Here is a 14,163-nt window from a genome sequence, read left to right on the forward strand (position 1 = left end):
AAAAGCCAGGACTCCCAAGGGGTGTGTTACAGTAAATGGTAGCTTCGACCAAGAATGTAATTCTGGATGTGGAGTTTGTAAGGAGTAGTCATAGTCTGAATGTGCAAAGGGAGATCTGAGGAATTCAGTGTTGTCTCTGCTGTGGCTCTGGTTACTTCAGTAGCCTGGATTCCACCCCTGGCCTGGGAACTTCTACATGCCTTGAACCCAACCAAAAAGGAAAGGGAGATCTGAGAAGATTCATTGATGAATTTCATATGGGGTGTGAAAGAGTGATGGCCCCAAGATTTATAGCTCGAAAACCAGAAAGAGTAGAGTTACAGCTGTTTGAAACCAAAAAGTTTAAGTGGTTCTGGTGAGCATGGAAGGGCATTCATTGGGAGGAGAGGTGAGGAAACCATGACATGCGGCCACATATAACCCAATGCCTTGTTTAGTAAATAAAGTTTTATTGGAACACTTCTGTGCCTCTTGTTTATTGTCTAGGGCTGCTTTTGAGCTACGGCAGCAGAATGGAGTAGTTCTAGCAGTTATATGGCCTGTCAAGCCTTACAATATCCCCTATCCATCCCAAGAAGACCTCTGGTCTTTAGCGCTGAATTATGATTATTTATGAACTAAGTATAAAGTTAGGCGTGTTATTTTTGTTTGGTTGGTTTGTTTGTTTTTGTCTTTTTAGGGATGTACCCATGGCATATGTAATTTCCTAGGCTAGGGGTCGAATTGGAGCTACAAATGCCAGCCTATACCACAGCTACAGCAACATGGGATCCGAGCTGTGTCTGCAATGTACACCACAGCTCACGGTAACACCGAATCCTTAACCCACTGAGTGAGGCCAGGGATTAAACCAGTAGCTACAGCTCTGATGTGACCCCTAGCCTGGGAACTTCCATGTGCTACAGGTGTGGCCCTAAAAAGACAGAAACAAAATTATTTATTTATTTATTTGTTCATTTATTTATTATTTTGGCCATGCCCATGGCATGTGAAAATTCCTGGGCCAGGGACTGAACCCACATCACAGCACTGACAACACGAGATCCTTCTCTAGGTAGGCCACCGGAGAACTCCTATACTCTTTAAACACTTTCCAGTGGCAGTAGAATTTGGAGCTATAATCTAGGTAAAACAGAGTTCTCCTAGGATGTAATTTCATTAGCAGTTAATGTTTATGAATAATAATAATAATAATAATGAATAATATTATGATTCAGGTAAAGAATTAAAGCAGGTGATCCATTATTTTGCAATTTGAGTTTACTCTGCAAATGGAAAAATAATAGTTTCTTCAACATAGTGAACTGACAGATGATGAAAAAGACCCCACTTTTCCCTAAATATAGGGGAGGTTCAAAGAATTTTCTTTGTCTAGCAAAATAACAGTCTGCCCTGAGAAATAAGCCTACTTAGATGCTTAAAGTTTCAGCCAAAGAAACAATGAAGTTGGATTTAATGTCATACAGTTATGAAGACAAAAATAAATTGATATCTAGCAGTTTCTTTCATGCGTATTTGATGCTTGAAGTGCTATTCACAAGTACAAGGGCAGCCCATCAGCATTTCTTTTCTTTTTAAAAAATTATTAAACTATCCTTGATTCACAAATGTTCCTTCAATTTCTGCTACATAGCAAAGTGACCCAGCCATTCTTTTTTTTTCATTCTATCTTCCATTGTGTTCTAACTCAAAAGACTGTATACAGTTCCCTGTGCTTTATAGCAGGACCTTATTACTTATCCATTCTAAATGTAATAGTTTGCATCTACCAACCCCAAACTCTCAGTCCATCCCATTCCCTCCCCCTCTCCCTGGCAACCACAAGTCTGCTCTCCATGTCCATGACCTGTTTCTATTCCGTAGATAGGTTCATTTGCGCCATATTTTAGATTCCACATATATGTGATATCATATGGTATAGATTATAACAATTTTGGAGTTCCCATCATGGCTCAGCGGAAATGAATCTGACTAGCATCCATGAGGACACGAGTTCGATCCCTGGCCTTGCTCAGTGGGTTAGGGATCCGGCATTGCCATGAGCTGTGGTGTAGATCGAAGATGCGGCTCAGATCTGGTGTTGCTGTGGCTGTGGCTTAGGCCAGCAGCTATAGCTCCAATTCAGCCCCTAGCCCGGGAACCTCCATATGCCACGGGTGTGGCCCTAAAAAGCAAAAAGCAAAAAAAAAAAAAAAAAAAAAAAAAAAAGAAAGAAAGAAAGAAAGAAAGAAAAAGAAAAGAAAGAAAAGTTTGCCTGTAAAGCAGTGAAATAGCCAGAGGGTCTTCTTTTTTTTTCTTTTTTTAAGGGCCACACCCTCAGCATATGGAAGTTCCCAAGCTAGGGGTCGAATTAGAGCTGCAGCTGCTGACACCACAGCCACAGCAATGCTGGATCCTTATCCCACTGAGTGAGGCCAGGGATCAAACCCGTATCCTCATGGATACTAGTTAGATGCGTTTCCATTGTGCCACAATGGGAACTGCTGCTGGAGGATTTTATTTAAATATTAAAAGCTATGAAATTTGAGGGAAGTGATAGCTATTTCTTCCAGTATTTTACACATATGTAGCCATCAAAGTCAATAACTTAGTCACTGTACAAATATTGTCACTTTTACTTGTATCCTTATAGAATCAGTAAATCCAGATATTGCCTAGAAGAAACAGAAGTATCTTCCTAGACTAGTGGCCTCTTAAGATTCTTTGAAAAATGATAATAGATTCATTCCTTAACATATTTAGGCAAGTGCCTTTCAAGCAATATAAGATTTTATATTTGAAGTTCATCTTAGTGATTTTAAATGAAATAATTAAAAATAGAGAATTCAGTGAAAAAAAGAAAAGCTCTCCTCTGTAGATTTTTTTTTTTAATTTTTTTTTTATGGTTGTACCCATGCCATATGGATGTTTCCAGTCCAGGGACTGAAAGTGAGCCACAGCTGTGGTAACACTGGATGCTTTAACCTACCGCACTGGGCTGAGGATTGAACCTGCATCTCCACAGCGACCTGAACCAATGCAGTCCGATTCCTAACCCACTGTGCCACAGTGGGAACTCTTCCTCTAGGGATTAATGAGATAGCTGGTGCAAAGTTCATAAGCCATGGCTGCACAGTTGGAAGCGTTTGATGGATTTTTGGTATTACTACCCTGCTCTTAACATTGATAAGCCAAGTAGTAGAGTGTTTAAGAGCCTGACCTTCTGGGTTCAAGAAGCCGGCTCACTATCTCATACCTTTGCTTGATGTGGGGCCAGTTGTCTCAGTCTTCACGTCTCCTTTCTGATATGGGGCCCCGAGAGGTTGTCCTCTTTGTAAGAGTGACACACAAGAGTAAACAGCCCTGGCACATCATAAGCCCTCTGACACTTTCATTTCTTGGTGTGGCTTTTTGGCACGGGCTGCACAGGTCTTGTTCCTTGTGTCATCTGTGGCCACCAGGAAGCCTCAGTAGATGTGGAGAATCCCTGACCAGTACTTCCCATTTCAAAGGATGCTCTTCCCAGGGTCCTGGCACCCTGAACAGGAGTCTCAGCGATGGGCAGGGGCTAGTTCAGCCTCAGCTGGAAGGTCACAGAGCACACCCGTCAGTAGACCTTGACTGCACCCTGCCAGGAAGCCATCAGCAAGCTCTCCACTTTGTTCTGAGGAGAGAGCCCCACCCTTGTGAGATGTGTCTCTGCCTCTTTGTTCCGTCTTTCTTGCTACCTCTGTCAGTCTTTCCATCTGCCCTTCTCTATCTGGATGTCTGGCCTGTCTCAGCATCTCCAGTACTTTCTGTTTGCATCTCATCATCTCTATCCTCCTGCTTTTCTCACTTTGCCACTTGATCATTTTCTCTCTCTGCCTGTCTCTGACTCTCTCTTAGGCTTACCTGTTCTCTTTCTTTAAATTGATTCCTGGGAGTTAAGGATTTAAGGATTTGGCATTGTAATTGCTGTGGCCTGGGTTCAATCCTTGGCATAGAGACTTAGAGGCTCAGCTGAAAAAATTAAATTACATTTAAAAAAAAATGAATTCCTTGGCCCCTCCTTGACTCTTTTCTTTTTTTGGGGTGGGGGGTACCCACTTGTGGTATATGGGGCTAGGGGTCAAAAAATCAGAGCCACAAAAAAAAAAAAAAAAAAAAAAAAGGAGTTCCCGTCGTGGCGCAGTGGTTAACGAATCCGACTAGGAACCATGAGGTCGCGGGTTCGGTCCCTGCCCTTGCTCAGTGGGTTAATGATCCGGCGTTGCCGTGAGCTGTGGTGTAGGTTGCAGACGCGGCTCGGATCCCGTGTTGCTGTGGCTCTGGCGTAGGCCAGTGGCTACAGCTCTGATTCAACCCCTAGCCTGGGAACCTCCATATGCCGCTGGAGTGGCCCAAAGAAATAGCAAAAAGACAAAAAAAAAGAAAAAAAAAATCAGAGCTATAGCTGCCAGCCTTCACCATAGCCACAGCAACACAGGAATGCATGTCTGCAACCTGTACCACACCACATGCCAATGCCAAATCCTTAAGCCACTAAGTGAGGCCAGGAATCGAACTCACGTCAGGTTCATTACCACTGAGCCACAGCAGGAACTCCATGTCTCTTTCCTTCTCTCTCCCCATCTCTTTGCCTCTCCCTACATTTTTCTGTCCTTGTCTTCCTCTCATTCCTGCCCTGTCTTGCCTTCTCTCCATCCATCCATGGATAAACCCTGAATGAAAGATTGGGAATCAGCCCAAGCCTCCAGCCCAAGCTGTCGCTGCTCGGTGAAGTCACCAAGGCACCAGCCAGCTCACTGTAAAAATGCATGGAAGGGTGCATTCATATTCAAATAAAATTATGGCAGTGGACTTGAGTTTCCAAAGTCTTATGGTTTTCCTCTGGAGCATTTCTCTCAGTGGGGCTGTCTCATCAGGTTTGGGTTTTAATTGACAATTAATTGAATTGTCATTGGCTTGCAGGTTATGTGGCAACTGGAAGCTTGATTCAATTTTTAGTTACCCCAAGATGTATAAGGAGATGTATTTCAGAAAACAGAGGGACTGTTGCAATAAAGCAGAACTTTGACAAAGTGATCATAATAAAGTTCAAGAAAGAAATTAGAGAAAATACTTATTATTTGTATTTGCTGTAATTATTATTTGCTGTCTGAGCTGAGTTGTGTAAAGAAACAGAACCCACTGGATGGGTAGAAGCAGAGGACACAAGAGAGCAGAGAACTCAGTGTTCCTGGCTTATACCTGTGTTAACTTGGATTGAATGCTAACATAGAACAGCCTGAGTGTGGCCTATCAACCATACATTGTTTATCTGCTTTAATAATTAAAGAAAAGGGCATACTGACCAGAAGCGAAGAATGTCCATGTTTGGAGCATGATAATGTGAGAAAAAAGAATGTGTACATGTATGTGTGACTGGGTCACCTTGATGTGCAGTAGAAAATTGACAGAACACTGTAAACCAGCTATAATGGAAAAAAAATCATTTTATATATATATATATATATATATATATATATATATATATATATATATAAAGAATGTCAATGTTAGGAGTTCCCTTGTGGCACAGCGACCTAAGGATCTGGCATTGTCCCTGTACCAGCTTGGGTTGCTGGTGCTGTAACCCAGCAGGACTCTGCGAGGTCTTCCCAAAGTGGACTCCCACTCATGTTCCCCAACTGCCTTTTTATCTATAGAAAAACTTCAGTCAAGAATCAATATCCGGAGTTCCCGTCGTGGTGCAGTGGTTAACGAATCCGACTAGGAACCATGAGGTTGCGGGTTCGGTCCCTGCCCTTGCTCAGTGGGTTAACGATCCGGCGTTGCCGTGAGCTGTGGTGTAGGTTGCAGACGCGGCTCGGATCCCGTGTTGCTGTGGCTCTGGCGTAGGCCAGTGGCTACAGCTCTGATTCAACCCCTAGCCTGGGAACCTCCATATGCCGCGGGAGCGGCCCAAGAAATAGCAACAACAACAACAACAACAAAAAAGACAAAAGTAAAAAAAAAAAATTAAAAAAAAAAAGAATCAATATCCATGAGGACATAGGTTTGATCCCTGGTCTCGCTCAGTGGGTTAAGGATCCTGTGTTGCCGTGAGCTGTGGCGTAGGTCCCAGATGTGGCTCGAATTTGGTATTGCTGTGGCCGTGGCATAGGCTGGCAGCCACAGCTCTGGTTTGACCCTTAGCCTGGGAACTTCCATATGCTGTGGGTGTGGCCCTAAAAAGCAAAAAATTAAAAAATCAATTTTGTCAGAGAACTGAGAAAATACAGAGAAAAAGGAAAACAGTCAAGTAGGACAGAATAATAATAGTTTAGCCATTCAACAAGGTCAAGGACCTTTAGTTCTTCCTCCAGTACTATAGATAATATTCTGAGCCATGTCCTTGGAGCTGTTTTGCAGGTGCTGAAGCCCCCACCTGGTGCAAGAAGTCAACTGAATGCTGCCCACAAACATGTAGACCCCAGACTGGTTGGAACCAGAAGGTTGACGCTGACACCCAATGACCTCACCATCCACCAATCAGGAGAAAGTCCACGAACTGACCACGCCCTGCTCCTCAAACACTGTGACTCCTCACTACCTCCTCCAAGGGGGGACACAGTCCTTGAGGCATCAGGCAATGAATGCTACTTTTTTCTGTTCTCTTTAACTCTACCTTTGGGGTTTTGCTTGTCATCAGTGTATGGAGGCAGCTGCGATTTCAGCAACAGTTGTGGCATGAGTTCGATCCCTGGCCAGGGAACTTCCATATGCTGTGGGCACAGCCAAAAGAAAAAAAACAAAAAGGAATGTCAGTGTTAAAAATAAAGATTAAAGACCTCTCTTCCTGGGACACCAGTGTTGGTCCTCCTCTGATGATAAGACTCCCTTCCCAGGTGCAAGTTTATGCTGATTCACTGTGAAAGCGCTGGACTGTTCGTTTTTGTTTTTGAAACCTTGACTGGCTTAATTAATGTTCTTGTTCTGACAAGAGATAAAACTGCTGAAAATCCTGCCAGTTCTGTGTTCCTGCGGCACATATTAGTTCCCAAGCTAAGGGTCAAATGGGAGCTGCAGCAGCCCGCCTACGTCATAGCAATGTGGGATCAGAGCTGTGTATGTGACCTACACTACAGCTCACCACAAGGCTGGATCCTTAACCCACTGAGCAAGGCCATATTCTCATTATTGATTATTTGTTGACTACTTTCCTGGCCAACCCCCATCAAAAGCCAAGGAAGATCTGTACTTCTGCCAGGGGTGGGTGATACCCAATGAAAAATGGAAGGTTGTTATTAAAAGGAGGAGGAGAGATACTGACTGGAGTGATATAGCAAGGAGAAGGATGCTGAGCCGGAAAGGTTAACAGCTTTCCAATCCACACAGGAAACTTACATGCAATTGAATGAGTTGTGCTGGAAGAGGTCACCGAGAAGCCATGACCTCCAGCTGACCAGCAAGCTTGAGGCAGCCTGATAGCCTCCCGGCGCTCCCAGGTGTGGGTGCCTGCGACGAGGCCCCTCTGGTCTCCCACTCCGGATACGGAGGTTCTGAACACGGCTGTTCTCCCTGGAAAGGCTGTTTTGGGTCAGGTCAAGGTTGTGGCGGTTCAAGAGGATGGTTTGGTGGTGACCCTGTGAGAGGCTGTGGAATGCAGGTCTGCGGATGAAAACGTCGTCAAGGTACCGTGAGCTTTCCCTCCAGATCCCCAGGCATTCGTTCCTGTCCTTCCGCTTCCGCTGTCCTGGGAGCTATTCTGAGCACCCCAGGCCCTGAACCGCTGAGGCCGGGATGAGGATGCTGAGGATGGTAGAGGAGGAAGTGCGCGATGCATTCTGGGACTCAGACAGGGCTTCTCTCGCTGCACGGCTTTCTTCCTCCTAGATGGGGGTCCCCAGCCTTGATCTTGAGCAGAAACAATTACCTTCCCCTTCTTTTCCTTATCGGACAGTGTTTTCTTCACTTTAGCAATTTACCTGCCATTGTCTCATTTTTTTGCCAACTTCCTGTGCCAAATAATGTAATTTACTCAAAAGAGCTTCTTTAAATGCCTCACTTTTTCAACCTTAAAGTCTTATTAGAAGGCACTAAAGTCCACAAGCCTGATGTACTAATTTTTACTTACTATACATTAAAATAATGACTATTAACTTTTCAAAATTTCATCCAGGTGTCCCTAACTTAACATGGGCACCAGTGGGACACTGCTCACAGTTTGGGAAATCTGGTCTTGGATATTTGTGCCCCATTCTCCATTGCAATTAGCTGCATTTACGATTCCAAATTCAGCCAGGAACCAGCCCGAATTCAAATCTTTGCAGGGGTCTGTTTGAATCACTGAATTTAGAGTGTCTGCTTATTTTTTCTTGGAACACTGGTTGGCAGTTTCCTTCTGCAGCAGAGAGGTCAGGGGGAAGGGACTTCAGTCTTTAGAAGGATCCTTTCTCCTTTAAGTTGCTAAGGGAGCCCCCAGGTCCTATGTCTTCATTCATTTTAGAAACACTGTAGCGCTGAGTCCTGCCTTCTTTCCGCTCTGGCGGCTGGTGTTCAGAGGTTAAATGAAACTTGGTCCCCGTCTGAAGAACTCTGGCGGCCAACAGAAGAGCCTTCAGGTTGTCCCTGGGGTGGGCAAGATGTGGAGGGGCTACTTCCTCCTTCTTGTGATCCTCCGGAGGCTGTGCCTTAAGCCAGCGATGGTCTCCATGAGGAAGAATTGATGTGTCTGTGAGGCCTAATTAAAAAAAAAATTAATCCTTAGGAAACCCAAATTTGGCATAGCCTGCTTCCTGGGTTTGGAATGCTAATTCTCCCCTGGAGACAGACGGTGGACTGGCTTCAAAGCACACACAGCCTTGCCCTGGGGCTCCTGGCAGGCCCTGGACTCTGCAGACAGGTTTGATTAAACAGATCTGAAGCTTTCTATATTCAGAGTCTAGGAAGATCTGAGCCAAGTCAGAGCTGATCATCTGCTCAGAAACAAAACTATGTTGATGATTTATTTCCCATGGTTGCCTTTGACAATGCCCGTTATCTTTCTCACTCATCATTACAATAACAGTGTTTAGTGACCATATCTGGGTGATTCTGCCTGTGTGATTTCTCTCTGCAGAGACTGGTGTGGGCCCTCTGGAGGGCGGGGGGCAGCTCTGCTGTCCTGGAGAACTCTACCTTACAGAGGCAAGGCCAAGGTCATGGATCCCACTCTTGCCTTGCACTTGATTGTCTCCCCTTCCCAGGAATATACCAAAGGCAGCCCCTGCCCAGCCTGAGAGAAATTGTTTTGCAAGACAGTAGTTTTTTTTGTTTTTTTTTTTTTTTAATTTGCTCAGCTGTCACTTTCATGGCCTCTTCTTCTAGCAAATTTTGGCCTGATCTTAGCGAAGCAGAGCATGCAGATCACCAAGCTCAGAGCTGCCTGAGGACATTGCTAGGGGAGCCCAGGGCTCTGTTGCAAATCGTGGGCCTGGGTCAGTGGAGTGGGTTCACTCACTGGCTGGGATGCTTTAATCACGGCTCTCAAGTTAATATGTGCCAGACCTTTGGCTACAACTCTAGGATGTACAATGCTGTCCACAGAGCTGTTGCTGGCCTCGGCATCCCACAGGGGCTGACCAAACACGTGGCTGTTCATTCATACACACCCCAGGGAGAGGCCCCCTGGGATGTGGGGTTGTCGCCCAGTCACTTCTTCACGGTGCAGAGAACACTCTGTGGTTCCCCAGGGAAAGTCTTGCAGGTTTCATCAAATACGGTCACTTGATGGAAATTCTGAGCGTTAGGACCGTGATGTCGGTGAGGTCAGAGGTATGAATTTAGGACGTGGTGATATACAAATGGGCTTCTTTCACGTGGGACCGTATGACTTCGGGGAACTGAGCTTGAGGACATAAAGGATTTTGAAGGGCTGGAAACTTGGTTAGACTGGAAGGGCTGCTTGTCACATTTTCAATGAACAGCTACTTCTATGTTAAAAAAAACATGTAGAGGATCCATATTATTAATGTGCATACACAGGCGTGTGTGTGTGTGTGTGTGTGTCCACACGAGAGAGAGAAACCTTGGCACTTTTGTTCAGAGTGAACTCTAATGAACCCACCATTTCTTTAAATGAAATAGAGTTGATTTAAAATATTATATTAGTTTCAGGTGTACAGTATAGGGATCCGGTTACAGATTACACTCCACTAAAATTTATTACAAGGTAATGGCTATAATTCCCCGTGGAACAACCTGCTTGAAGAGGCTGCCGCAGTGATGATGTTTGTTGGCATTAATGAGTGTGTGGACTTAGAACAGAGATCACATGCAGGCAGACTGCAGGCTGCACCTGGTTCAGAAGTGTGTGTGTGTGTGAGTGTGTGTATGTGTGTTTATCAAATTTGCTGCCATTGTGTAAAAATTGGCAAATCATGTAGAAATCTGGAAATTTCCAGCTTCTTAGGAAAGGCACAAGATCAAGTAGCCCTGGGCCCACACTGCTTCCTGTGACCCCCCTCCCTGGAAGTGACCAGCGGATGCCCCTGTGATGAGGCTGTGCCTCCAGAGGACCGCAGTCTCCACCCCTCCCTCTCGTCTCCCACGTGGAGGCCGAGGGACGTTTGCATTTTCTCATTGCACATGTGCTGCTGGTTTTCTGATAGTAGATTTCAGTGGAAAGTGAGCTATTTCTTGTCTCCTGGTCTCCATAAGTCACAAATGCTAGATGTCACTTGGTCCCTCTGATGGAGAATTCTGTGCGTTTCTAGGCATGAGAGGAACACTGGAGATTGGATTGGATTCTGTCGAAGAGCATCTGAGGGGCTGAGGGCCCTTGAAACCAAACCACAGGAGAAATAATTGAAGGGAGTGTGTGTTTAGCCTGGTGATGAGAAGAAAAGGCCCAGGGAGAGGTGAAGAGGGAGACATGACAGCTCTTTTTGAGTCTTTCAAGGACCGGCCTCTGGAATGTGGAGTAGACTTGTGCATTTTGGATTCCAACAACGAACATTAAAAAGCAACCATTTTTAGCTCCCTATAAAGAAAAAGGATGTTGAGGGAGTGAATTCCTTGGTTATGCTTTCAGACAAATGATGTTGGTTCAAATCCTGGTTCCATCTTCTTCTCTGTTTGACCTGAGGAAAATAACTGAATTTCCCTGAACCCAGTTTTCTCACCTGTAAAATGGGAGGGTAATAGTGCAATGGAGCGATGAGCAGAGATCAGTTCTAACACGAGCCTATAAGGCAGAGCTACCCATAGCCAAAACATTCCTCGAGAGTCCTTTAAAGAACACCTGAGCTTATAGAAATTCCAAGGACAGTTGGAGAGTTTTTTGTTTTCATTTTGCTTTTATTTTAAATTTCTTGCATTGGATCCATGGGCAGATTTCCTATTGGCCATAGATGGGTGAGGTGTACTATTATAGGTGGCGCTGAGCGAAGTCATTGGTGAGGTTTTGGAGAAGATGAAGATAAACTGATTTTCTGCTTCTTTTTTAAATTAATTAATTAATTAATTAATTAATTAATTTTTGTCTTTTTGCCATATACCCGTGGCATATGGAGGTTCCCAGGCTAGGGGTCGAATCGGAGTGTAGCTGCTGGCCTACACCACAGCCACAGCAACGCGGGATCCGAGCCGCATCTGCGACCTACACCACAGCTCACGGCAACACCAGATCCTTAACCCACCTGAGCAAGGCCAGGGATCGAACCCGCAACCTCATGGTTCCTAGTAGGATTCGTTAACCACTGAGCCATGGCGGGAACGCCTCTGCTTCTTTTTTTTTTTTTAACTTAAAAAAATTAAAGTACAGTCGATTTACATTGTTGTGCCAATTTCTGCTGTACAGCAAAGTGATCCAGTGAGACATATATATTCACTCGTTTTCTCAAGTTATCTTCCATTATGTTCTATCACAAGAGATTGGATAGAGTTCCCTGTGCTGTACAGCAGATCTCACTGCTTATCTATTCCAAATGTAATAGTTTGCATCTATTAACCCCAAACTCCCTGTCCCTCCCACTCCCTCCCCCTCCCCCTTGGCAACCACAAGTCTGTTCTCCATGTCTGTGAGTCCGTTTCTGTTTTATAGATAGGTTCATTTGTGCCACATTTGTGCCACATATAAGTGATATCACGTAGTGTTTGTCTTTCTCTTTCTGACTTACTTCACTTAATATGAGAATCTCCGGTTGCATCTGAATTTCCGCTTCTTTATTTTAATCGTCCCTCCATATCTTTGGATGGATGTGTTGTTAGATGGAAATCTACGCTTATTCTGAACACAAATAATTAACTTATCCTTAAATGGTTAAAATCGTTAAAATGGTGGAGTTCCCACAATGACACAGGGAGTTAAGAATTCAGCTGCAGCAGCTCCAGTTGCTGTGAGGGGTGGGTTTGACCCCTGGCCCGATGCAATGGGTTAGGGATCAAGTGTTGCTGTGGCTGTGGTGTAAGTCACAGCTGTGGCTTGGATTCAGTCCCTGGCCGGGGAACTTCCACAGGCATAGGAGAAAATGGTTAAAATGGTGTGTGATATAGTCCTAATGTGAAATTTGAGGGGAGGGTAAAATAAGAAAATGCTTGTGAAGGGGTCACCCAATGCTATCAGTTCATAGCATATCTACATCTATGCTGTATCCTATCTATATCTTTATCCATAACTATATAGTTTAATCTCTACTTGACTGAAGGACCCACAGCGTCTAGTCCCTTTACTAATCATGGGTCCCATGAGCTGGCATAGTGCCCAGGACACATATGGCATCCAATGAATGTTTGTTGAACATGTGAATGAATACATGGTAGAGTGATCCGGAGATGAAATAAACCAGATCAAGAGTGGCCACCCAGTCCTGTTGGACTATCACTAGTGAACATCTGGTCAATGACAATCTTCAAAGAGAGATGGAAGGGCCTTGTGTCCAAAGTCTTGACATTGGATATAGATTTGGACCTGAGTCCTTAGAGCCTGTGATCCAAGTCTTCCTTTGTTCATAGGAAATGCTTTTATTCTAGAAACTCTCATTGAGCATATATAATATGGACAGAAACGTGCAGAGAGTTGTGGGAGATACAAAGATGTAGCGGATGTGGTTTCCACTCTTAGGAGCTTACAAGTGTAGTTAATGAAAAGGAATGGCCTTTGCCCATTTAATCCTCACACCCAGCCTTTGAGGGAGGTAATACAACTAGTCATATTCTACAGATAAGGGATGGAGGCAGAGAGGGGTTACTGATGTGACCCAAGTTCACCCAGCTGGTGACCAGATTTCCCATGTGAACAGGCTGGCATCAGAGCCTGCAGTCTTAGCCTCTGGCCATCGCTGAATTGCCATTTCTTGTAATTTTACAGGACATGCTTAGGGGGAGGTCCTCATGAAACCATAGCCAAATGCTATTCCTATAACTTAGCCATCAAAGAAATCCCTTGGTAGTGTACTTTTTCCAATTTTTAAAATCCCATAGCTCCAGGAAGGTATGTTTTCCTATTTTTGTCATGTTTCTTTGAAAGTCTTCAGAGAAAGGATAGAAAAGAACATTTTTTGGGGGCTGCACCCACAGCATTTAGAAGTTCCTAGTCAAGGAATCAAGCCTGCACTACAGCAGTGACAACCCTGGATCCTTATCCGGCTAAGCCACCAGGGAACTCCAAGGAAAATACCACTTTTGAGCATGATTATGTTGTAATTTTTTTTTATATTTTATTTTTAAAATTTATTTTATTGGCGTCTAGTTTGTTTACAGTCTTGTATTGGTTTCAGGTATACAGCAGAGTGATTCATTTACACATACACATATCTGTTCTTTTTCAGATTCTTTTCCTCAAAAGACTATTATAAGAGATGGAGTATAGTCTCCTGTGCTCTACAGTAGGTCCTTGTTGGTTATCTATTTCATTGTATGTTATAATTTTTGAGTGTCGTTCTCCTTAGCTCATGCTGTTGGACTCTTGTTTTTATGTGATTAAAAATGGTATTGTCTGTCAATGCACTGTGGTTGCCAGGACCCCAGAAGGCTCTAGGGAATGAACACTTCGCCCCTGGAGAGAAATAAAAATACAACCAGGTGGGCCTCAAGGATGGCACCTTCCATCTTATTCCTGCAATAATTCAGTTCCTTGGCTCTAGTATCAGCTGGACTAGCAGCAATGAGATGCAAAAGGATTAATAAAATAAATAAAAGTAAATAAATAAAAATAAACAAATTAAAGGACTAAGAAAA

General features: G+C 44.1%; 1 long non-coding RNA gene across 1 annotated transcript in view; it reads left to right on the top strand.

Annotated features, from left to right (window-relative positions):
• Nucleotides 1–7,503: 7,503 nt before the first annotated feature.
• The window catches only part of LOC146396532 (uncharacterized), a 213,513-nt gene continuing 206,853 nt past the window's right edge, over nucleotides 7,504–14,163 (top strand). Inside the window, exon 1 of the long non-coding RNA XR_014827373.1 lies at nucleotides 7,504–7,637. This is a non-coding gene — a long non-coding RNA (uncharacterized LOC146396532). The remainder of the gene's footprint in view (nucleotides 7,638–14,163) is intronic.

This window comes from Sus scrofa, chromosome 14, assembly GCF_054392235.1.
Source record: "Sus scrofa isolate SSC_HxYL_T2T_F1_AM1 chromosome 14, Sscrofa_HxYL_maternal_Yorkshire_Landrace_v2.0, whole genome shotgun sequence".
In the NCBI taxonomy this organism is placed as follows: domain Eukaryota; kingdom Metazoa; phylum Chordata; class Mammalia; order Artiodactyla; family Suidae; genus Sus; species Sus scrofa.